The sequence below is a fragment of the Chiloscyllium punctatum genome, chromosome 5 (assembly GCF_047496795.1).
Source record: "Chiloscyllium punctatum isolate Juve2018m chromosome 5, sChiPun1.3, whole genome shotgun sequence".
NCBI lineage: Eukaryota > Metazoa > Chordata > Chondrichthyes > Orectolobiformes > Hemiscylliidae > Chiloscyllium > Chiloscyllium punctatum.
Window position 1 is genome coordinate 24977399 of NC_092743.1, and position 24694 is coordinate 25002092.

General features: G+C 40.6%; 1 protein-coding gene across 2 annotated transcripts in view; it reads right to left on the reverse strand.

The window, feature by feature from the left end:
* tsnare1 (T-SNARE Domain Containing 1) overlaps window positions 1-20757 on the reverse strand; it is a 908766-nt gene extending 888009 nt beyond the window's left edge. For both annotated transcript variants that reach the window (XM_072569955.1, XM_072569954.1), the window contains exon 1: window positions 20674-20757. The gene's annotated coding sequence lies outside the window, so the exon portion shown is untranslated. The remainder of the gene's footprint in view (window positions 1-20673) is intronic.
* Between the last annotated feature and the right edge of the window lie 3937 nt (window positions 20758-24694).

Sequence of the window (24694 nt, forward strand, 5' to 3'; positions counted from 1 at the left end):
GACACACAGAGACTATTTTCCCCTGACTCCCCAGTTTGCTACCACAGACTCTCCAAAGCATTTTCCCAAGCTATTCAAGCTGACTGATGTCTGCTGCAAGACTATCTCAGGACCACAGTGGACTCCCTCTACCATACGCCAAAGAAAATCTTCCAGCTGATTTTCTCTGACTAAATCTAAACGGAACTGGCCTGACTACATTTGATGAACACAAACTTTTAAAATACCTTCCAAACAAAGCTCCACCTTGAAATCACAGTGACTTAACCCAGATCTTCCATGATTACAGCCAACATGGCATGCTTTGGAAGGGCACAAACAGAAATAAAAATACATCATTTTCTCTTCAACACAACTCTGAGACCCAAATCCATAATCATTATTCTTAATTGAGTTTGATGCTGTTTTCTCCACTTTTCCAGCTGAATTACAAGCTGAAAAATGGATCATAGTTCAAACCTTTTGCACCGCCAACTCTGACACAAGCATTTAAAGATTTTAAATCAAATAAAGTTCAGTTCATTTGAATAACACTGATAGAGTTGTTTTTAAGAGGTCGCATGACCAGAGGCCTCAATTTCCACAGATAAAACTTCCATTCCTAACATTTTTAAAGAAAAGTTACAGTTGGCACAGTGGCACAGTGGTTAGCACTGCTACCTCACAGCGTCAGAGACCCGGGTTCAATTCCTGCCTCAGGCAACTGTCTGTGTGGAGTTTGCACATTCTCCCTGTGTCTGTGTGGGTTTCCTCTGGGTGCTCCGGTTTCCTCCCAAAATGTGCAGGTGAATTGGCCATGCTAAATTGCCCGTAGTGTTAGGTGTAGGGGAATAGATCTGGGTGGGTAGCTCGTCGGAGGGTCAGTGTGGACTTGTTGGGCCAAAGGGCCTGTTTCCACACAAAGTAATCTCATCTAAAAACAGTTGTGTTACCAAGTAAATATTCACAACATTATCAGCCATCTGGTCTTGGATGAGTTGAAACATCAGAAATTTGCAAACTTTATTCACCAGCAATGATTCTATACTCCTCTACAATCACCAGCAGGAATTAATTCAGACTATTGACAAATTCCACATATTTCACCAGAAACTCAATTTTGAGCTTGATGTCTTTGCCCTCAGAAAGGCCACAATTTTAATCGCAGTAAATTCATCCACCTGCTCACTGGTGGCAGCTGACAGCAATGCCTTTACACTGGTTGAAAAAAACTGACGCTATCAATGTTCTCATGGCTAGAGTCCCAGCCTCCACCCCTCAGTAAATATCAACGCAACCAAATTCTATTATCTGGATCCTTCTCACACGAGGTTCCAATCATTCACAGTCCCAATCATTTCCTGATAGTGAACTAATAATTTCAGATCAGAACATCCTTTTAAATCCCTTTATATCTTCTCCTTTTCCTCACAGAGTTTCAGAAGCCTACAGCATGCAAACTGGACCTTTGGTCCAACCTATCCATGCCATCCAGTTTTCACAATTAAACAAGTCCCATTTTTCTGTGTTTGGTCCACACCCCTCCATACTATCCTATCTATGTACCTGGCTAAATGTTTCTTAAATGATGAAGTTGTACTCACCTCCAGCACTACTTCAGACCATTCCAGACACTCACCACCCTCTGTGCAAAAACAAAATTGTCCCTCTGGACTCTTGTATCTCTCCCTTCTTACCTTCAACCTATGCCCTCTAGTTTTTGCAGAAAAGCTGTTGCCTATCTACCTTATCTGTGCCCCTCATGATTTTATAGACCTCTAAGATCATCCCTCAGTCTCCTATGCTCCAGTGAAAAAAGTTCCAGCCTATTCAGCCTCTTCTTATAACTAAAACTGAGAGTCATTGAGACGTACAGCATGGAAACAGACCCTTCGGTCCAACCCGTCCATGCCAACCAGATATCCCAACCCAACCTAGTCCCACCTGCCAGCACCCGGCCCATATCCCTCCAAACCCTTCCTATTCATATACCCATCCAAATGCCTCTTAAAATGTTGCAATTGTACCAGCCTCTACCACATCCTCCGGCAGCTCATCCCATACCCGTACCACCCTCTGCGTGAAAATGTTGCCCTGTAGGTCTCTTTTATGTCTTTCCCCTCTCACCCTAAACCTATGCCCTCTAGTTCTGGACTCTCTGACCCCAGGGAAATTCTTTGCCTATTTACCCTATCCATGCCCCTCAATTTTGTAAACCTCTATAAGGTCACCCCTCAGCCTCCAACTCTCCAAGGCAAACTGTTTAGCTTCATCAGCTGTACATCATTCAGACTATTTTGACCAGTGGTTGCTCACATTAACTTTGTACTTTTGAATTCACAACTATAATATTCTACTTCCCTTCTTAAAAATCTACCTCCCAACAACTAAATCACGAGCCCCCTCTTGGTTAGCGTCTCCTTTGGGTGTTACCCTTTCTAGTACTTTGAACATTATTCTATGTCAAAGGAAGTGTCCAAATGCAAATTGTTTTTGTAATACTATTCACAATAAATTGTGTCATGAACACAAAGTGTGTGATCTCAACTGAAGCAAACATAACACATTGCAAATAATTGACTGTTTGCTGGCAGGGATTAAAAACATGTTCTGTACCCTCCTGTCACACAGCACAAAAGGAACAAGTGAAATGCACCTGTACTGTGAAATAAGTTAACATACACTTGCATTTCCCTGCTTGCACCTGACTAAATTATATATGAAGATCAGTACTCATTTATCTTCATCTGCTACTATTTATGCTTAACCATGCCTGGCGTGAAAGCTGTTTGTTTTACATCACAAACAGAACTAAAGCTTTTGACCTATGAGTTTTATGAAGGCAATAAAATGAATATACAAGCAAAATTATACTTGCTCTTTAAGCACGTAGAAACTTCTGGCCATTTTAGCCATAATGTAATGGTTTTCCTTTGGAAAAAGAACTGTCAATGTTAGATAAATCATTTTAAGTTAATAGTTTAGTCAAGGGTTTGATCATGACTGATCTTTCTACTCAGTACACCATTCTCACTTTTTCCACCACATCCTTCGACTTCTTTAGCCCCAAGAACTGGACCTAACTCTTTCATGAAATTTGCAAAGTTCTGGCTTCAACTGTTTTCTCAAAGAAAGAATCTTTCAGGCTTACAATTCCCAGGGTGAAGACTTTTCTCCACATCTCAAATCATAAATGGTCTACCCCATATCTTTGAACTGCGATTCCATGTCCTGGTCTCCCTCGTCATTCCAAAAGTCCTTGCTGCATTTACCCTGTCTAATCCTATTAGGATTTAAGAGGTGTCTATGAGATACCCTCTCAATTTTCTAAACTCCATTGAATTTAGTCCTATCTGATTTAGTCTTTCTCCATACATCACCCCAGTTATAGCTAGTTACAAATGTCTGTGTAGAAGATGTGGTGACTTGGAGCCTCAAGTGCAGTGGCATAGATGAAAGAAAGAATCTGCTCCAACACAGTTTTGCTCATAACACAAGTGAGATCGTCAAGTCAGCTGTGAGATTGCAATGGGACACAGACGAATTGATTAATTGATCAAGAAATAGAGAATAGTGTGAAAAGGGAAAATATGCACTTTGGTCAGAAAAATTGAAACAAATAGTTCATTAAAAAACATAAGCTAAGAGATTTCAAAGGATACCAAGAATAACTTGGGTTTTTTTTAACATGCAAGTCAAAGTTAACATGCAGGCATGACAAATACTGCGTTATTTCTGTTTAAAAACATGAAATATTTGAGCATAATTCCTTTTAGTTAATAATTGGGTGTTCAAATTTCTCTTGCACTAATCTTGACAGAATTTTTTTTAAAGTGTAATGAGCAGTCTGATGTTTAGACAAAGGAAGCTGTTATGATTTTCTAGCTATGATTTTTGATGTTGTCACAGATTTAAAATATGTATCTCCATTTACGGTACAGTTTTCCATTGATAGGCCACAGAAAGCATGCTATACTAATGCAAAAATTGCAAATGACAGCCAATTGTTCAAATTTACAGTATTCTTGAGTGCAGCACCAATTTTAAATGGAGTTAACAATACTTTTGAATGTAACATAGTTACTTATTTTTTCTTCCACAGAGAACTGGAGGCCTTGAACATGACATTTAGATAACTAAAGCTGACTTCCTTCCACTGCTTTGATGTTGCTTACTGGGGAGAATTTGGTTCTGAACTTGGATGTTTTGCCTTCTTGCTCCCTTGGGCTGCAAACATGTCAAACTCAAACATGTAATTAATGAATCTTCGATGACACCATCAATAACTTTCAGGCATTTTTCCCCCATGAATCCCAGCTATGCAAAACCTAATTAGGCATTGTTTGCAGTAACATGCAGGCGGGTCAGATTGAATAATGTTGAACTCATTGCTGGCTTCTCGGCTCACTTTAGATCCAGCCTGATCTCTCTCTTTCATGGCCTTAACAAAGACGAGCTCTTTTGTGAAATACATTGATAGCTGTGAAACAAGCATAGTCCTAATAAATAATGAGATTGAAAAACCAAACAGATGTTCTGGGGTGTTCACATTATTACAGTCAACAGGTGAAGACTGCTCTTCTCATCCACTCAATTGCCATCTCAGAGCATTTTAATAAGGTTGACTTCACAAACAATTTATCAGAGTGCAGGTTGGGCAATTTGTCAAAATGCACGATAGGGATTGGGGTTCATGAACAAGGATATCTCATCAGGATGAGAGTCTTCATTTGTAAAGGGGAAATTATGTGGACATTTTCCCAAATTATACAAAGATTTCAGAGGATGAATGCTGCAAGGTTTCTTCTTATGGTTATCTAAGTATATAATGAAGCAACTCAGACCAAACATTTTGCTATCCTTAGTCACTTATAAATATTGAAAGCTTTACATATATAGCTATTGAGACAAAATACTTCAGCATGATTTGAAAGGGTGTGAAGGCCATGTCTTGCACAATAAGAAAAGACAATTAAAAAACAATTTCTATTTTAAAAAAGCAACATAGAATTTTGACATTATCCCATACTTTGCCCAGACAGACTCAAGAATGTCAAGTGACTCCTTTTGTGATTTCAGCAGAGACATGATAACATACCTTTGGCAAGTTACTTAAATCAAACTATTTGCCAGATGCTAATTGACTTCCCCTCACCACTTGAATAGAATGCCTTTAAAATGATAGCAGTTGCTTGAGCCCTTGGCCCCATGAAGAGTTAAGATGATTATAGCTGGTTGATCAATATTGATTGGATTGCAATTAATTAGCTTCAATGCAATATATTAATGCTAACATCCTATGACTGAAACTGGCTGAAAAAGAGAGCTGATGCCATAATAATTGATAAGCAACTCCCAGCAACTCAGTCTGGAGCGAGCGCTTCAGAGGGACAGATCACTGAAAAAATAAGGAACTCTACTCTGAAAAGTTGGTCATCTCATGCAGTGAAAAAGAGCTAACTTGTTAAACCTTAAAAGTTATATTTCTTCTCTACAAGACTTAACGACAGTTTTATTTGAAACAAGCAAACATTTTGAACCTCCATTTGTCTTCACAGAACCAAGAAGGCATCTTCTAGCCTGTAATGTTTTCAACCATCATAACAACAATTAACCTGTTTCATGTTACTCTGTTCATAATGTAAGTGCATGTTACATTTCTAGAAATGTTGTGCACACAGGCAGAATGTTTAGAGATTGCACAGAAGAGTTTACATTTCAGATGTTACTTACAAACAAACATTTTGCGCCTGTTCTTTAAAGTCACAGCACCCAAAGCTTAAAACACTTTTCAAAATGCTATCTAGTGGTGAGTCAAACGGTATAAAAGGCGAACTCTTAAAATTTAACTTATGGCATTTAAAAATCCAGAAATTAAGAGGAAAGTAAAGATGTGGTGTAGTAGTGGGTGGGGGGAGGGGGGGTGGAGGGGAAGAAAGAGGAGTTGCTGGCATGGGGGAGGGCAACAAGAGGTCCATCCAGAAGTCCAATAATGACCGAGAAGCTGTTCTTGAATCTGTTAGCCCACGGGTTTAAGCTTTTGTATCTTCTGCCCAATGGAAGAGGTTGGAGGAGATTATAAAGGGGTGGGAGGGGTTTTTGATTATATTGGCTGCCTTCCCAAGGCAACGAGAAATAATGATGGTGGCAATGAATGGAAGGTTGACTTGTGAGATGGATTGGGCTGTGTTCACAACTCTCTAGTTGTGCGTTTATCCTCTTAAGGTATTTAACACAACCATGAAATTTCTCACCCTTAACCTTCATGAAAACGTTGTGATTTTTATTTTGTTTAAAATATTAACTTAGTATTTTCACCTCGCCCTTCCAAGGAATTTTGTGTGCCCTTTTAGCCTTATTACTTGTCCTATCGTGAGGTGTGCAACACATGCAATCTCACACAAAACTATAAGTTCTTTGTTTTTATATTCAATATCCTTCAATATTTAAAATTATGAACTACTGAATTCCATTTTCCTTCTTACAGGCTTTTCTACCTACACTCTAACCTTACTAAAATCAATGTAATTGCACCCAGATCCCTTTGTTCTTTGACTCCAAGAAGTTAATGCTTCAAATTTATCATCTCCAACCAATATCCTTTATGTTGTTGCAAAGTTTGAACTTGTTATGAAGCTGAAGGTATGTATTATACCTTTAAGAGAGTGAATGCGGTTCTCCACAGAACTGACAAGATAGCAGATCGGAGTGTATTGGAAAATTGAAAATTTGTAACATTTGGCTGTGAAATAGATACCAGAGCTGTTGCTGTTTTGACAGCAATTCAAATTTAACCAGTTTAAATTATGCTCCAGGATACTAAAACCCAATCAAGTTTCAAATTGTTGTGTTGGCAACATCATACCACTGAGTTGATCAAATGTTTGGGGGAGGGTGGAGAAGGGGGAGAAGAAGAGGAGTGGGGAATGAAGAAGAGGATGTATGTCATATTGTGAAGAGGGTTGGTGATCTGCAGACACAGGAAGCCATAGAAGAGCAGAGTGTTGAAACAATAATGGAGATTCAATTCAAAATAAAAGATAGGATTGAATTTTAAATATTTCCGATTCCAAATATGTTGATTCCCATCTTTACAGATTTGACAGATGGTATTTTTGTTTAAGAAGATGAGTGCTTACTTAAGGTCTGGTTGGACCATCCTCTCCACCAAGATCAGGTTGGACTGGGGGTTGGGTGGGATGGTTTCAGCTCCAGCAGGTTTTGTCAGGCAGATGGAGGGGAGGTCAGTGGTGTAACTGAGGATTCAGTTTAATAGGTCCCCCCCAAGTGTTAGAGCATGCTTTTGTTAAAGTATAGATTTGAGATGGCCCAGGGAATCAGTCTTGTGGACTCAGACCTGTAAGCTTCTCTTTCTTGGTTCGTCCCAGAAATCGTACTCTTTGGAAGTCCGAAATAAAAAACTTCTTACAGACAGATTAGGTTAATTTTAGTCATCCCCTTTATTTACCAATAGCATCACTGTCACAACATAACACTGGTACCTATAAGCTAAACTAACTAGATTCTAATAACCGAGGAGAGTAGGGTACCAGTTCAAGTGCCCCAGCAGGCTACTCTGATGTACTGATACAAAGTGGCTTCCTTTACACAAAAGTTTACAAAAACATTGCATGTTCTTAGCTAGACAGAACAGTGAAAGACAATAATTTGTAAGGAAGAAAAGTTAATTGACAGGTCATGCACGCTTGCCTAATCACTCTTACAGGCCCTAAGCCATTCATCAAGTGGGAAAAACATACCCTGCTGAGTTAGGCGCCTGCTCGTGAGATAAACTCCTAACATAAAGAGATACCAGTCCGAGCTAATTGGAGACTTCATAAGGTACCCTTGCACAGCTCACATGTCAGACAAACTGTTTTACAAAATGGCTTCTTAGCAAGGAGGGCAAACTTTTGACCATAAAATGGCTTCCTGACACATTGTGCCAGAATCTCTTCAATGTTATGCCAAGAATAATTTCTAAGCTAACAGCAGGCTCCTGCTTTTTAAGCACTGAATCATTCTGTACCTGAGGATGAAATGTTACTTTAAAGTTGCATTTAAACTGATTTATTAGTCTTTGAATTAAACATGCTTTCTTTTTAGGGTTGCGATTCAAATTCAATTAAGACAGAAGATCTGATTAGTTAGAATTGATAGTAGGGCAGTCTGTAAGATCTGTAGAGTGGTCTGCAAGAACAGCAAGTAAGTTAAAGCTTCATCAATATTACCTTTTACAGTGTTTGTATTTAATAACCAGTAATGACCACTCAATGTCATCATAAAGTCTAAAAAAAAATGCAATTAAGTTCAATCCATAGTAGGTAAGCACCAAGGAGTTAAATTTTCTACTGGCTTCAGCAGCCTCAGCATTAAAATGGTCTCTCTCTCGCTCTCTCTTGTCCTTTTGAACTGTCAAGTCAGGGTCTTGTAAGAGCAAAGATGTTTTTCCCCTCTGTGGCTGCCCCACTTGCAAGGGTAATAAAAATCCATTATAATTGACAGGACCTGACCATCAAATACCAGGCTTTGGATAGTACAGAGTTTCTTTTCGGGGTCAGAATCAAACACTTTCGTTAATTTCACAAGGGAACAGCCGTGAACGTTATAACTTGGTGTCCTGTTTACACTGATTCACTGATGTTAAGACAAATGTTCTTAAATGCCTTCAAGCATCCTGTTATCACTTGGTGAGCACAGATGTTTTTATCTTCTGCATTCCTTGGGTTCCCCACCTTTTCTGAGCCTCCCTGCCTGACCTGTCTATTTTCTAGCAATTGTGTTATATAATTCAGCATTACATTTTAGTCTAAAATGTTTAAAGACAAGCTTTAAGGCTATAGACTTTCTCACTTTTAATCCTCTGACTTTTCCTTGGTAACCATTCATTTTAACTGAGGCAGAAACCTGTCAGATTCTGATATTATAATGGGTTTTCTCAGAGTGTTCCAGATGCAGGGATTTTGCCCACTAGAAAATCCACAGAGTTAGTTGATTCTCTACGGTCCAGTCGTACAACTCCAACCTGCATTGCTCTAATGGGAGTCATCGCCTAGTTGTTCATAAGTGAGAATCGAAGGATAAAATAATGAGCAAATGAATGAAGGGGAACAACAGTATTCTGAGCATGTAATATTCAGTGCGAAAGAGATATGAGAGCATAGCCTAATCAGATCAAAAGGACAGCATCCATTTGGGTCAAGCTGACCAAAATATCACAAGCAACACCTGAAAGTTTTATAGAGCTGGCAACCTAATGCCATACTCTGAACCAACCGAAAGCCACCCACTACATATACAGATGCGTGGTGCCTGAAGAAGGGCTTATGCCCAAAACGTCAATCCTCCTGCTCCATGGATGCTGCCTGACCTGCTGCGCTTTTCCAGCAACACATTTTCAGCTCTGATCTCCAGCATCTGCAGTCCTCACTTTCTCCTAGATGCGTGGTTCAGCCAAGAGTGCACCAGGTGACAGTCTAGCCATCTCATATCATCTAACATCACTGATGATAGTCTAGGTGTTAACCCCTTATACTGAATAACGGAAGTACCACAAAACTGCCCTCTGAATTAGTGCAAAAGAAACTCAGCTCAGGGGCAATTAGGAATCCAGCTTCCCATGAATAAAATAAATTGCAAGAATGGGGAAAGATAATAATATCTAAAAGAATGCACTTCCAAAGATAGGGATTGACCGAAGTCTTGTGCAATGGTCAAGAACCAAAAGGACATGATGTTAGAATAATCAACAAGGACAACCAAAGGCAGTGGAAGGAATTTTAATTTTTAAAAAATCCAGTGCCTGACAGAGTAATGGACACAGATTCATGCACCTTCCAACCCAGTTTTCAAACTATTCTAACCAGACATCAGCTGGGTGTTCCCCAACACATGGTGCTCCAGGTGGAATATCCCAAAATGCTAAACTCTGCGGTGAAGAGTGAGAAATTAGTTCCTCTTCTTTATTCAGCTGGCTGAAACAAAGAATCCAAATGAGACTGCATGGAAGAGAGACAAGAAAGTGATAAAAGGAGCACAGTAGAGCAACAGAGCATCACACACACACACAACACAACACACACACACACACACACAAAAAAACCAAGGGATATAGAAAGAGAAAAAAAGAGAGTTTGCATCTGTCCTTTAGCTTGATATAGAATCTTATCTCATCTGTTTATCAGGACTGATTGACTGCAGAAAAAATGCTTGTACCAGGGGTCATGTACTGATATTGTTTTGTATCAGTTTCTTGACTGCCTCCAACTGTTTCGCTGAAGATTTTCCTGTTAACACTTCAGCCTAGAGGATTGTGGTTACTTTATGGAAAAAGTGAGGACTGCAGATGCTGGAGATCAGAGTCAAAAAGTGTGGCACTGGAAAAGCACAGCAGGTTAGGCAGCATCCGAGGAGCAGGAGAATCAACATTTCGGGCATAAGCCCTTCATCACAAATGAGGCTTGTTGGCCCAGGGTCTGTGAGATAAATGGGAGGGTGTGGGGCTAGAGGGAAAGTAGCTGAGAATGCAATAGGTAGATGAAGGTGAGGGGGAGTTTGATAGGTCGGATTGGAGGGTGGAGAGGATAGATGGAAAGGTGATGGACAGATCAAGAGGGCGGTGCCGAGTTGGAGGCTAGGGACCGAGATAATGTAGGGGGAGAGGAAATGAGGAAACTGTTGAAATCCAAATTTATCCCATGTGGTTGCAGGGTCCCAAGGCAGAATGTGAGTCGTTCTTCCTCCAGGTGTCGGTTTGGCGATGGAGGACACCCAGGACCTGCATGTCCTTGCCAGAGTGTGAGGGGGAGTTGAAGTGTTCAGCCACGGGGTGGTGGGGTTGGTTGTTGCGGGTGTCCCAGAGATGTTCTCTGAAACAATCCGCAAGAAGGCGTCCTGTCTCACTGATCTACAGGAGACCACAATCAGGTGCAACGGATACAGTAGATGACATTGGTGGAGGTACAGGTAAATTTCTGTCAGATGCAGAAGGATCCTTTTGGGCCTTGGACAGACGTGAAGGGAGTGGTGTGGCTGCAGGTTTTGCGCTTCCTGCAGTGGAAAGGGAAGGTGCCAGGAGTGGGGTGTGGGCTGGTGAGGGTCGTGAACCTGATGAGAAAGTCGCAAAGGGAGTGGGTCTCTCCGGAAAGCTGATAGAGGTGGGGAGGGAAATATATCTCTGGTGGTGCAGTCCGCTTGTAGGTGGCGGAGGATGATGTGATGTATACGGAGGCGGGTGGAGTGGAAGAGGAGGATCGGTGGGGGGTTCTGTTGTATTGGGAGGGGTGAGGCTCAAAGGCGGTGGTGCAGGAAGTGAAGGAGATGCTCTGGGAGGACAGTGTCTACCACATGGGAGGGGAAATTGCACTCTTGGAAAAAGGTAGCCATCTGGGATGTATGGCAAGGAAACAGACCCTTCAGATCAACTCATCTACGCCGACCAGATATCCTAAATTAATCGCATCCCATTTACCAGCATTTAGCCCATATCCCTCTAAACCCTTCCTATTCATATACCTATCCATATGCCTGTTAAATGCTGTAACTGTACCAGCCTCCTCCAATTCCACTTGCACCTCATTCCATACATACATCACCCTCTTCTCCACTGTCAACACTACTGTGTACTTAATTTCCCTATGTCAGATTGTTGAATAATTCTTGCTCATTACCCAAAAATCAGTATACCATAGCTCTCTGGGTTCCACTTATTCATTCACTTCTCCCCAGCAGCAATACCCAACTATCAGTATTGGAGAACAGTCACTGGACTCAAAACATTAATTGTGCTTTCTCCACGCACACGCCAAACCTGCTGAGTTTCACCAACAATTTCTGTTTGTATTTAGGTCTCCAGCATCCAAAATTCTTTGTTTCATTTAACAAAATCCAGTATCATTTACAATACCATTTGGGGTTCTCTATTGTCATCAACTAGAGGGAGGAGGGCGCGGGAGAGTATGTTATTTCATGGTTCCAACAAAACCATCACAAAATATGAAATATGAGCGATGTCTCAGATGGTTGAAGCCTGACTGTGACCACTACCCGAAATAAACTCCTCAAAAGGTTTCAAATGAACAAGAAAAGGAAAATAAAAGCATTTATTTGGACAGACTTATCCCCTAACGTGGCAAACAAAAAAACAACAGATTAATTACTAAGATGTAAACTTAATCTGCCCATGTTTTATATCCAAATCCAGTAATAGACAGGGCAGGACCATGAGAAATAGGAACAGGACTAGGCTGCTCTGCCCCTCAAACTTGCTCTGCCATTCAATAGGTTCATGACTTAGGCCCAACACTGCTCACGTCTGCTTTCCTGCCTTTTCCCTGTATTCCTCAAATTCCCCTACCAATAAAGCAGCTACCTATCTCAGCCTTAAACATACACAAGGACTCTAACCCCAAGGACTCTAACCCCACAGCTCTCTGTAGCAAGGAGTTTCAAAGACTCGCAATATTTTAAGAGAGGAAATTCCTCCTCATTTCAATCTTCAATTGGTACTCCTTTATTCTGGAGACAATACTCTCCAATCTTAGAATATCCCATGAGGAAGCACAGCCTCTCAGCATTTATCCTGCCAAGCCCCTTCAGAAACATATGTTTCAACGAGATCATTTCTCACTCTTATGAACTCTGGAAGTGTACAATCCAAACCTGTTTAGCATTTGTCCATAAGACATTCCCTCCATACCAGTGATCATCCTCAAGAACGTTATCTGAACTGCTTCCAATGAAATAACATATTTTCTTAGATAAGGAGATGAAAACTGCTCACAGTATTTGAGATGTCGTCTCACCAGCAAAGCATACCTCGAGGCTCTTGTGGCACAATAGTAGTGTCCCTATCTCTGAGCCAGGAGGCCTGTGTTCAAATCGCACCTGCTCCAGAAATGTGTAATTTGACATTGATTGGGAGAGCAATTAGAAACCACAGCTCAAGCAGAGCATGGGACTGTAAGTTCTGAAGGCAGTTACTGAAATGAAGAAAAATAGAAATTCAACCACTTCAGAAATAAAAATTAGGGTAGGATGTAATAACATGTCTGAACAGATTGATTAGAAAAATAGGTTTCGTTAAAAAAAAAGTTTCCACATTGTCAGATAGATGCCAGTGTTTCAGCTGTACTGGGGCATCCTGACCAGGGACACAGCTTCCTGTGGACAACAAGCCCTGACTAAGGCCACCTGGATATTATCAGGCCCAACAGCCTTTGTAGCCTCCAGTTCTATCAGTTTTCTGAAACCATTTGGTGTTAATCTAATTCACTGAAGACTGGCATTTATAATGCTGCAGACCTCTGAAGGAGGCCCAGGTGGAACAACCACTTGGAGGCACTTTTGGCTGAAGATGGTTTTAAATGTTGGTGCTTCATCAGATATGTTTCTCAGATTAAACTATGTACCATTGTCTGATACATTGCACTACAGTTACTATATTGAACAGCAATGATGAGCAGTGTGTGTGTTCTGGATATTCAAGGACATGAACATGAACATAAAGTTCTCAATCAAATTGAAGTAATAACAACAGTATAAATAACCTCATTTTATACCTCCTACACTAAAACAAAACCAATAATAATTTTCCTTCAAATCCTCAAACTTCTGGTCTTAATATGTATTGCTTTGTACTCTCATCAATGGTTTGTAAAATATGGCCAATTCACTTTCTTTTCTTCATGTGCAAACGAAGAGGTCAACTTGAATTTAGACACTATAAATCCTATGCTAATTTCTATTTCTGAAGTGGGTGAATTTCTATTTGTCTTTATTTCAGGAACTGCCTTCAGAACTAGTAGTCCCATGCTCTGCTTGAACAATGGTTTCTATTCACTCTACCAATCAATGTCAAATTACACATACTTCTGCAGTACATTTTTTGTAAAGACGTTGTCACACAACTGTAACCATACTCAAAAGCATAATTAAGTAGATATGAACGAGGTGCAACATAGGCTATTTGGTCCCTCAAACCAGTTTCACCATTTCATAAGATTAAGGCTGACCAGTCTGTGTTCCTAATTCCACATTTATTTGCAATTACTTAAGTTCCGAGTAGCGTTATGGACCAGACCACACCCCTCCAAATATTTCATGGAGGTAGCCCAGACCCTAACTTTGCTGGTTGCATTAAGCTGGTATATGTGGATATTCCAGGAGTGATGCAGCTGGTTAAATAATTTCTGTTTTGTTTAAAACTAAGTGACTTACAAGATTACAGAATGAAACTCTTCAGAGAACAGAATACCAAATAACATAACCTATCCAAAAACCCAACAGATCATTCCAACTTAAAGATGCTGTTGCAACAGTCCCCATAAACTGCCCTTGGCACAAAAGGTAAAATCAAACATAAGGTCATCCAGGAGGGAGGACAGAGAGACAGCGTGCATGGAACACCTTCTTCCATGTAGCTGTTCTCAGACCAGCAGCCTCAAAACTCTCTGGCTGCTTTCAACGAATAGCCAGACCAAACCAAACCAAACCAAATGAGAGAAAATCTGAACTGGGAGAACCGGCCACTCTGTTTTCAATATACATGTGGTTCTTTAAAAAAAACTTAAAAGTCTTTTGCCTGAGGCAAAAGGTATTTGTTGGCTATAATCAAATTGGCCCTAAAACCCATTCAAGCCCAGACTTTTGAGAACCTGTGTTTTTCGGACCTCCTGAAACAAAAACCAAGGACAATATAACCTTGTTAAAGGAGTTGCATCATCGCAGCAAGCAATGGAATCAATCCTCTTCTATCTTAACAACATTCAATGGCCCCATCTTCACTGCCTTCCAAAAGTATTACAAAAGTTGCACAAACAGCTGAGAGAAGAACCTTTCTCCTCAACTCTGTCCTAAAAAGGGGGATCCCTACTTTTCCAAGTGTTAGCAAGTTTGAGGAGTAGGTGGCAATATGATTCAGTCCAGAGGAAGTGAGGTGAACACAGTGGTTGGAAAAACACTGAAAAGATAATATAAATTAGGAGGTACAATTCTGAAGCAAGTACAGAAGCAGACAGAACATAGATGCACAGATCAATGAAGGTGGTGTGACAGGTGAAGAGTGTAGTTAAAAATTAGCATACAATGTGTTCAGCTTTATTAACAGGGGAGTAGAGTGCAGGAAGGTAATGTTGAGCTCATACAAAACATTTGTTAGGCCTCCGCTGAAGTATTCTGTACAGTTGTGGGCACCACATTATCAGAAAGTTGTAACTGCTTTGGAGGGAGTGCAGAAGACATTTATCACAATGGTTCAAGGAATGAGAAACTTCATCTATGAGAAGAAATTGAAGTTGAGATTATTTTCTCTGGAGAGAAGGCGGCCGAGAGGAGATTTGATTGAAGCTTTCAAAATCATGAGTGGGGTGAATGATTGAATTGGGAGAAACTGTTCCTGCTGGTAAACAAAAAGTTGGGGTGGGGGTGGGGGGAGGCGGGGGAGGTGGGTCTTTGATTTAAAGTTTTGTGCAAAAGAAGTAGAAGTTAATTAGAAAAAAAAATGTTCCAGTACGTTGTTAAGATATGGGATGTACTTTCTGGAAATGTGGTGGAGGCAGGTTTAATTGAAACATTCAAGATGGCATTGGATGTTTTTTGAATTGTAATGGTATGCAAAGATATGGGGAAAAGGCACCAAACTGTGCTTGCACTCACTTTGTAGTCTAATGCCTATGGGCTGAATGGCCTCCTTCTGTATCACAGTAATGCAGTGATTCAGAGAAACATTGAACAAAGGAGAAGTAAAGCATTTGACCCTTCCAGTCAGCCCAGACATTCATGATCAGAGCAGATCATCCAACTCAATAACCTGTTCCTGTTTTTGTGAATAAATTAGTTAAATATGATTTGCTTTTCACAAAAGTATCTTCCTAATTACTTTGACTTTGTACAAGTCCTCAGTTGTACGCTCTTTAATGGTGAATTCTAACATTTTCAGCAACAGACGTTCAGCTAACAAGCCTATAGTTGCCAGTCTTCTGCCTCTATTAGTGCTAAAAGGCAGGGGCTATATTTGGTACTTCCCAACCTTCCCTGGATTGAAGGTATTTTAGAAAACCATCAATGCATCCACTATCTCATTGGTCATCTCATTCAAGATCCTAGGGTGAAGTCCATCAAGACTAGGGTACTTGTCAGCCCACAGTCATCACCAGTTTGTTCTTAAATTCACTCATAGGATGTAGGTAGCATTAGCTGGACTAGAATTTATTACCTGCCCCTGGTTGCACTTGAGAAGGTGTTGATGAGCTGCCTTCTTGAACCACTGCAGTCCCTATGCTATAGGTAGACCCAGAGTGCCCTTTGAGAGGGGATTCCAGAATTTTGACCCAGTAGCAGTGAAGGCATTTTCCAAGTCAGGATGGTGTGAAGCTTAGAGGGGAGCCTGCAGGTAATGGTGTTCCCAAGCATCTGCTCTCTGTCCTTCTAGATAGAGTGGTTGTGGGTTTTGAAGGTGCGGTCTCAGGAGCCTTGGTGAATTTCTGCAGTGCACCTTGTAGATAGCACACACTACAGCTGAGCGTTGGTGCTGGAGGGAGTGGATGTTTATGGATGTGGTGCCAATTGAGTGGACTGTTTTGCCCTTGATCGTGTAGGTAAACTTACAATGTCATTAGGGAGGGAATTACAGGATCTTGACCCAGTGAGTGACGGAACATGCTTCCCCTTGTAGGTCAATCTAGGATGAGAGGCCATAGTTTGAGGCTAAAAGGTGGCGGATTTACAATAGAGTTGAGGAGGACTTATTTTTACTCAGACAATCACGAATCAGTATAATTCACTATCCTGGAGTATGGTGGATGCTGGATCACTGATTATTTTGAGATAAGGGCAGAGTTTGAATTAGCAATGGGTTAAAGGCTCCGTGAGCGGCACGGTGGCACAGTGGTTAGTGCTGCTGCCTCACAGCGCCAGAGACCCGGGTTCAATTCCTACGTCAGACAACTATCTGTGTGGAGTTTGCACATTCTCCCGTGTCTGCGTGGGTTTCCTCCGGGTGCTCCGGTTTCCTCCCACAGTTCAAAAATGTGCAGGTTCGGTGAATTGGCCATGTTAAATTGCCCGTAGTGTTAGGTGAAGGGGTAAATGTAGGGGAATGGGTCTGGGTGGGTTGCTCTTCCGAGGGTCGGTGTGGACGTGTTGGGCCGAAGGGCCTGTTTCCACACTGTAAGTAATCTAATCTAAAGGGTATAAGAAACAAATCGGATAATGGAGTTGAGGCCAAGATGAGATCGACCATGATTATATTGAAAGGCAAAGCAGCTAAGAGGGGCTGAATTCCTTATTCTTGTTCCTAGTTCTTATTGACATCTAGCACTACATCTCTGTAATGGCTATCAGACCAGATTAATTTCCTCAGTGTGCACTAACTTATTTACTTTGTTTTGACTGGTACATACATTCAGATACAGAGCTTTGAGAGGTTTTCTTTCTTTGTAATACATTGTCTTGACTGCTGGTGTATTCTTAAAAGGTTTTCTGCTCCCTCCATCACTTGCCATTGTGTGACCTTCATTTCTCATTATTATTTTATTCTCCTACCTCAGCTCTATCACTTGATCTATTACATCCACCCACACTTGATTTCTTTCCTCACCCACATGCCTTTGTTTCAGCTAAAGCCCTCTCCACTTATGTCACTCCCTAGCATACTATTCCCAGTGTGGTTCCAGTGTAAATGATCCCACTTTCCCCAGAATTGCAACCAGTGCCCCACAAACTGAAACCCCATTTCCCTTACGTCAACCTTTGAACCTTTTAGTCATTCCCTAATTTTGATTTGCCTTGTGCTAACTTAGACATTGCTCAGGTCATAATCCAGATTTATTACTTTTGAGGTTATGCTTTCCTTTATTTTAAGATCAATTAGATGCCTAAATGATTCTCTAAGTGCAATGCAGAAATTTTAAATGGAGGATAATGATACACTTAAAATCTTGACGTGTCTGCAGAGTGCACATTTATGCTCACTTTATGATATTGCTAGCAAACCTTCATACCAAAATTTTACAGAGCACTATATTGCCACACAATCTCCCATCAAATAAAAGGGAAGAGAGAACACCCTCACTTTCCTAACGACTGCTCCACAGCAATTCAGCACAATTGCTTCATTGAGAGACTTACAACAACTAAGCAGACAGGACAATGGCATTTTTTTGCTCTGAAGAAGGGTCACTGGACCCGAAACATTAACACTGATTTCTCTCTATGGATGGTGCCATACCTGCTGAGTTTTTCCAGCAATGTGTGTTGTTTGTTTATCTGAGTGAACAAGAGCTATGTTGTCCCAACAGTGTCATCAGGGCCATTGCTAGGACTAAAAGCATCACTGACAATTAGCAAGATAGATTGTAGGTCTTTGGTAGGTGGGAGCTGAGAGGGGACTCCATAAAAGGGATGGAGATGGAGGCAGATTCAAGTGGACAAAGGTGGAGAGGTTGGTGGGTACATCCTATGGTCTACAGACCCTTAAAGCCACACATCCCTCTGTAAACACAGCAAAAGCCATCAAGGTTCTTTGAGAGCAATAGATAGGTGGGGTGGGATGGTCAATGGTGAGAATGTCACTATTACACACCTTCCACACACTTAACCATACTGAAAACTCAGCCCCATTTTCTGCATTGTTTTAAACCAGATGGCTATATTATCCTGTGTACTATAATGTTGTTAAGATGAAATGCTCTCCTTAAGATCACGAAGTCTAATTGGCATCTGTGTAAACACACTTAGTTCAAAGAGAAACTGAATAGCAGAGATTGAGACGAACTCCTCAGTTTTAACTCCCATTTTAAAGCTGTTTTGTTTTTCTTAAAAAAGTTGAGTGTGCATGTGAAACAGCGCGCTGTGCCTGGATTGTGACGCATCTTTAGTACATATGGAATTTTATATAAATACAAACACAACTAAATGTAATCAAATCTTATAAGTATCTTAAAGACAAACACGACAAGTATTTTGTTACAAGGGAAGCAACTGATTAAGAACATTGCTTTAAGGCTCAGTAAGCTAGAAGCACAATAATTCAGTCCTGCTGAGATCACAGGAATACTATGCATACCACATTTGGAGTAGACCATCAGTAGAGCCCCTGTAGTGCAGTGGTAGCATCCTTACCTCTGAACCAGGTGATTCAGATTTAAGTTCTGCCTGTTCTAGAGGTCACAGAGTTATACAGCACAGAAACAGACACTTCAGTCCAATTAGTCCATGCCGAGTAAAATCCCAATCTAAACCAGTCCCATATGCCTGCTCCTGGCCCACATCCTTCCAAACCTTTCCTATTCATGTACTTTGCCAAGTGCCTTTTAAGTATTGGAAACGCACCCACGTCCAACATTTCCTTAGGAAGTTCATTCCACACATGAACCACCCTCCGTAAAACTTTACCCCATGTCCGTCTTTTTTAAAAATATTTCTCCTTTCACCTTAACAAATGCTCCCCCTGGCCTTGAAATCCTCCCTCCTGGGAAAAAGACGACTACTAACCCTATCCACACCCCTCATTATTTTATAAACTTCTATCAGGTCACCTCTGAACCTCCCACACTCCAGCAAAAAAAGTCCCAGCCTTTCTTTATAACTCAAACCTTCCATATCCAGCAAAATCTTAGTCAATCTATTCTGAACGATCTTTCGCTTAATAATATCCTTCCTATAACTGGGCAACCAAAACTGGACACAATATTCCAGAAGAGGCCTTACCAATGTTCTGTACAACGTCAACATGTGTAGTAACAGCTCCGAACAGCTGATTGGAACGTATCTAGAATTGAAAGTTTCAGCAATAGCAGCCTTAAAACATTTTATTTTATATGAGATAGTTGAGGGAAAATTCATAAATATAAATTAAGATTTTTTTTAAAAAATCACAACACCATGTTATAGTCCAACAGATTTAGTTGGAAGCACTAGGTTTCAGAGTACCACTCCTTCATCAGGTCCTTCCACCACCTGGTGAAAGGAGCAGCACTTCAAAAGCTAGTGTTTCCAAATAAACCTGTTGGACCATAACCTGGTGTTGTGTGATTTTTAATATTGTAGACCCCAGTTCAAATTATAAATTAAGTGTACACAACCTACTTTAAAACAACACTCAACAGGCACAAAACACATTCAACATTTTTTTCTTTTACTGACTGCAGGGCAAATAGCTACCCCACTTTACTTTCCGTTAATAAACCTCTCAAAGATGCCAGTTTAATGACGAGCAATAACTCCATCCACATCAATCACTTCACGTATATGTGAACAGAATAGCTGCACTCAACAACGTTTCGAGTGATAGGTTAATCAATAACAACTTCGGCCTGATGTAAATCATTTCTTTTTAAACACAAGGTGTGTCCAAAAGTACCATTACATACAGTGCACTACCAGTTTCAGTATCTATTTCCCATCCATTTCCACAGGCCTTGATACGACCCAAACAGCAATGAACATGGGTAATTTATAAAAAGGATCAAGTTCACCCTTTGCTCTATTTTTTTGTAAATACGTAAGAACAATGATTGAGCCGAAATGACACTCAGAGAATTGAAAGACAACCCGAATAACCCTCTCCGAAAAAGCCCATGCAATATCAAATATATATAATAAATGTCAATCCACAAATGCATTTGCTACAGATACATTTGCACATCCAAGTTTGCTTTAACTACACTAAATCTGTATTACAAAATAACCACCTACCCCTGCAGCAACTCACAGCTGTCAAAACGCAGAGACAACCAGCAGCGATCGCCAGGCGTCAGATGTTTTAACGGGCCACAAGAGGCGGCGCAAGAGCTGTCGGGAATTGTAGTCCAGGATGTGATCGATCACCTGGGCGCTTAAGGGAGGTTGCGCAGCTAAGGAACTACAATATCCAGAATGCAGAGCGGAAGCCAGCGATACCGTGGGTGGGTGCCAGACTGGGAAATGAATTATATTTTTGTTTCTTGTCCTGCATGTGATTTGTTGTACGAACGCTGAAAAGTCATTTGTGGAGGAACAAAAAAACCAATTGATATGTTGGTCACAAACGATAAATAACATGATTATTTAATATGAATATTATGATATTGTATAAGTCCTGTGTATTCGAGTACAACTCGTGGGAACCTTCACTTTCTGTTTATGGCGAGTTCTATTGGCAGATTTCTGGTGATTCTGTTTACAGCAAAATTAAAATCACAAGCTGTTTACTTGATGCGTTCATAATTGCATCAATCATTTGCTTTATAGCTGAAGAATACAACTCCAAAGATGTATCGTAACACGTCTGAACCGGTTGATTAAAATATCCCTAACTGCAGGTGTCAAACGTTCTTTTCATTCCAAAACAGCAGAAGTGTGACATATCTCCAAATATTTCCTTTTCCGAGGCATTATATTCATCGGTGCTTGGCCATCAATTGTTTTGCCCCTTTTTTCCGTTCAACCAAAATCCATCTCAATAAGAATGTACAGATCATTTCTGAAGGCTTCAATGCCCTGCATAATTACAACAAGACATACTTGTTCCTATATTCCAATCCTCCCGTTTTGAAGGCCAACACAAAAGATTTTTAAAACTTATTTGCTGCACCTGCCTGTTTCGTTTTAGCGACTGATGCACCAGGACACCAGGTCTTGTCGAACATTCCCTTATCTGCAGTCATTGTTTTTACCTCAATTTACAGCAAGTCAAGTAAGAACCTGCCTTCCTACTTTTTGCTACCAAAGTAGATAACCTCACGTTATGCTGCATTTGTCTTGCATTTGCCCACTTACTCCATCAGTTGAAATGACGATCATATACCTCCTCGTCATAGCTCACCCTTCCATCCAGTTTTGTTTAATCTGCAAGCGTTGAGATATTACATTAAGTTTCCTTATCTAATTCGTTAAAGTATTATGAATAGCTGGGGTCCTAGTATTGACCCCTGTGGTATACCATTAATCACTGCCTGCCATTCAAAAAAAAACACCTATCAATTCTTACTGTTTGTTTCCTGTCTGCTAAACTATTTCTGTCCCTCTCAAAACATTACCCTCAATCCTCAATCCCATGTGCTTTACTTTTACACATTAATCTCTTATGGGAGAAAGTGAGGACTGCAGATGCTGGAGATCAGAGTCAAAAAGTGTGGTGCTGGAAAAGCACAGCTGGTCGGTAGCATCCAAGGAGCAGGGGAGCTGATGTTTCAAGCGTAAGCTCTTGAGTCATACTACAATTAAAAGTTAACTCTATTTGCCTCTCTTCAGATACTGTCAGACCTGCTGAGTTTCTTCAGCATTCTCTGTCTTTATTTCAGATTTTCAGGATCTGCAAGATTGTATTTTTATTATAGACATCCCAGGTTCAGATCTTAGATTTACATTAGGTAAGGGCAAAATTTCTTTGTGTGCTTATGTCCATGTGTTCATAAGACCATAAGACCATAACACATCAGAGCAGAAAATAGGCCATTTGGCCCATCAAGTCTGCTTTGCCATTCAAACATGGCTGATAAGTTTTTCAACCCTGTAACCCTTTATTTCCTTGACAATGAAGAAGCTGTCTATTTCTGTTTTAAATATATTCAATGACATGGCCTCCACAGCCTTCTGTAGCAATAAGTTCCACAGATTCACCACTCACTGGCTGAAGAAGTTTCACCTTATTTGTGTTCTAAAGGATTTTCCCTTTACTCTAAGCTGTTCCCTTGGGTCCAAGTCTCTCCGGTAAAAACAATGACTGCAGATGCTGAAAATCAAATACTGGATTAGTGGTGCTGGAAGAGCACAGCAGTTCAGGCAGCATCTGTGGATGCTGCCTGAACTGCTGTGCTCTTCCAGCACCACTAATCCAGTATCCAAGTCTCTCCTGCCCATGGAAACATCCTTCCCACATCCACTCTGTCCAGGCCATTCAGTATACTGTAAGTTTTAATTAGATTCTCTTTCACCCATCTAGTCCCAGAGTCCTAAAATATTCCTCATATGTTAAACCTTTCATTGCTGGGATCAATCTCCTGAACCTCCTCTGAACCCGCTATATCCTTCCTGAGGAATGGGGTCCAAAATTGCTCACAATACTCTAAATGTGGTCTGACTAAAGTTTTATAACATCTCAGAAGTATATATTTGCTTTTATATTCTAGTCCTCTTGAGATGAATGACAACATTGCATTTACCTTCCTAATTACTGACTCAACCTGTAAGCTTACTTTAAGAGAAATGTGGACTAGAACTCCCAAGTCCTTTTGCATTTCAGATTTTTGAATTTTCTTCCCATTTAAAAAATAATCCATACTTCTCTTCTTCCTACCAAAGTGCATGATCTCACACATTCCCATGTTGTATTCCATCTGCCAAATCTTTGCCCACTTTCTAAACCTGTCTAAATCTTTCTGCAGCTTTCCCACCTACCCAATACTACCTATCCCTCTACCTATCATCAGAACTTAGCCAGAATGCACTCAGTTCCTTCATCCAGATCATTAATGTATAAAGTCGTGGTCCCAACACTACCCATTGTGGAACACCACGAGTCACCAGCTTCCATCCTGAGAAGAACTCTCACTGCCTTCTGCCTGACAGCCAATCTTCTATCATGCTATTGCCTTGCCTCTAACATCATTGGACCTTTTGTTACTTAGCAGTCGCCTGTGCAGCACATTATCAAAGGCCTTCTGGAAGAGCAGATAGATAACATTCATTGACTGTCCTTGGTTTAGCCTCTTCAAAGAATTCTATAAGATTTGTCAGACATGACCTCCCTTTGATGAAACCATGCTGACTTTGCCCTATTTTATCATGCATTACCAAGTATTCAGAGATCTCATCATTCAGAATGGACTCCAAAATCTTACCAACAGCCAAGTTCAGTCTAATTGGCCGATAATTTCCCAATATTTGCCTTAATCTCTTCTTAAAAAGAGGTTACATTCGTTATATTCCAATCCTCTGGGGCCCTCCTTGACTCCAGTGATTCCTAAAAGATCACTACAAAAGCCTTCACTATTTCTTCAGCTATCTCCTTCAGAACTCTGGGGTGTAGCCCATCAGGTCAAGGTAAATTATCCACTTTCAGACCATTCAGTTTTTCTTGCACCTTCTCCTTAGTGATGGCCAGGATATTCATCTCTGCCCCCAACTCTCTTGAACCTTTAGTGTATTTTTCATGTCTTCCACCGTGAAGACTGATGCAAAGTACTTCTTTAGTTTCTTAGCCATTTCTTTGTTCGTCATTACTACTTCTTCAGCATTATTTCCAGTGACCCCAATGTCCACTTTTGCCTCTCTTTTGGCCTTTATATATCATGTAGGTCTTCCAGTCTAGAGAAGTAGAGCATTATGTCTGGTTTTTGTCCACAAAGTTCAAACTCAACTCACAATTTTGTATTTATCGTCAGCGATATGCAGCTCTGTGACAACATTGCAAGGTTGTTCCAGGGTATTGATGCCCTTACATAATATTATTCCAATGGGTAACAACACACATGTTCTACAAGTGTAAGCCGACAAATGTTGCCAGGATATTTCCTTTCAGAAACAGAAATCTGAACCTGATCCACTCATTTTCACTGAAAATGGATTAAACTGAATAATAATGATTAGAAGATCTGCTTAATAGTCCAATGGAGGCACGTTTGGATTATGCCAAATACACTGTCACATGATCTGAGATTAAGTACAGTTAAAATCACGATAGTCCTAGAGGACGATAGGGGCTGGTCTTTCATTAGTGATTCATCAATAAATTTCA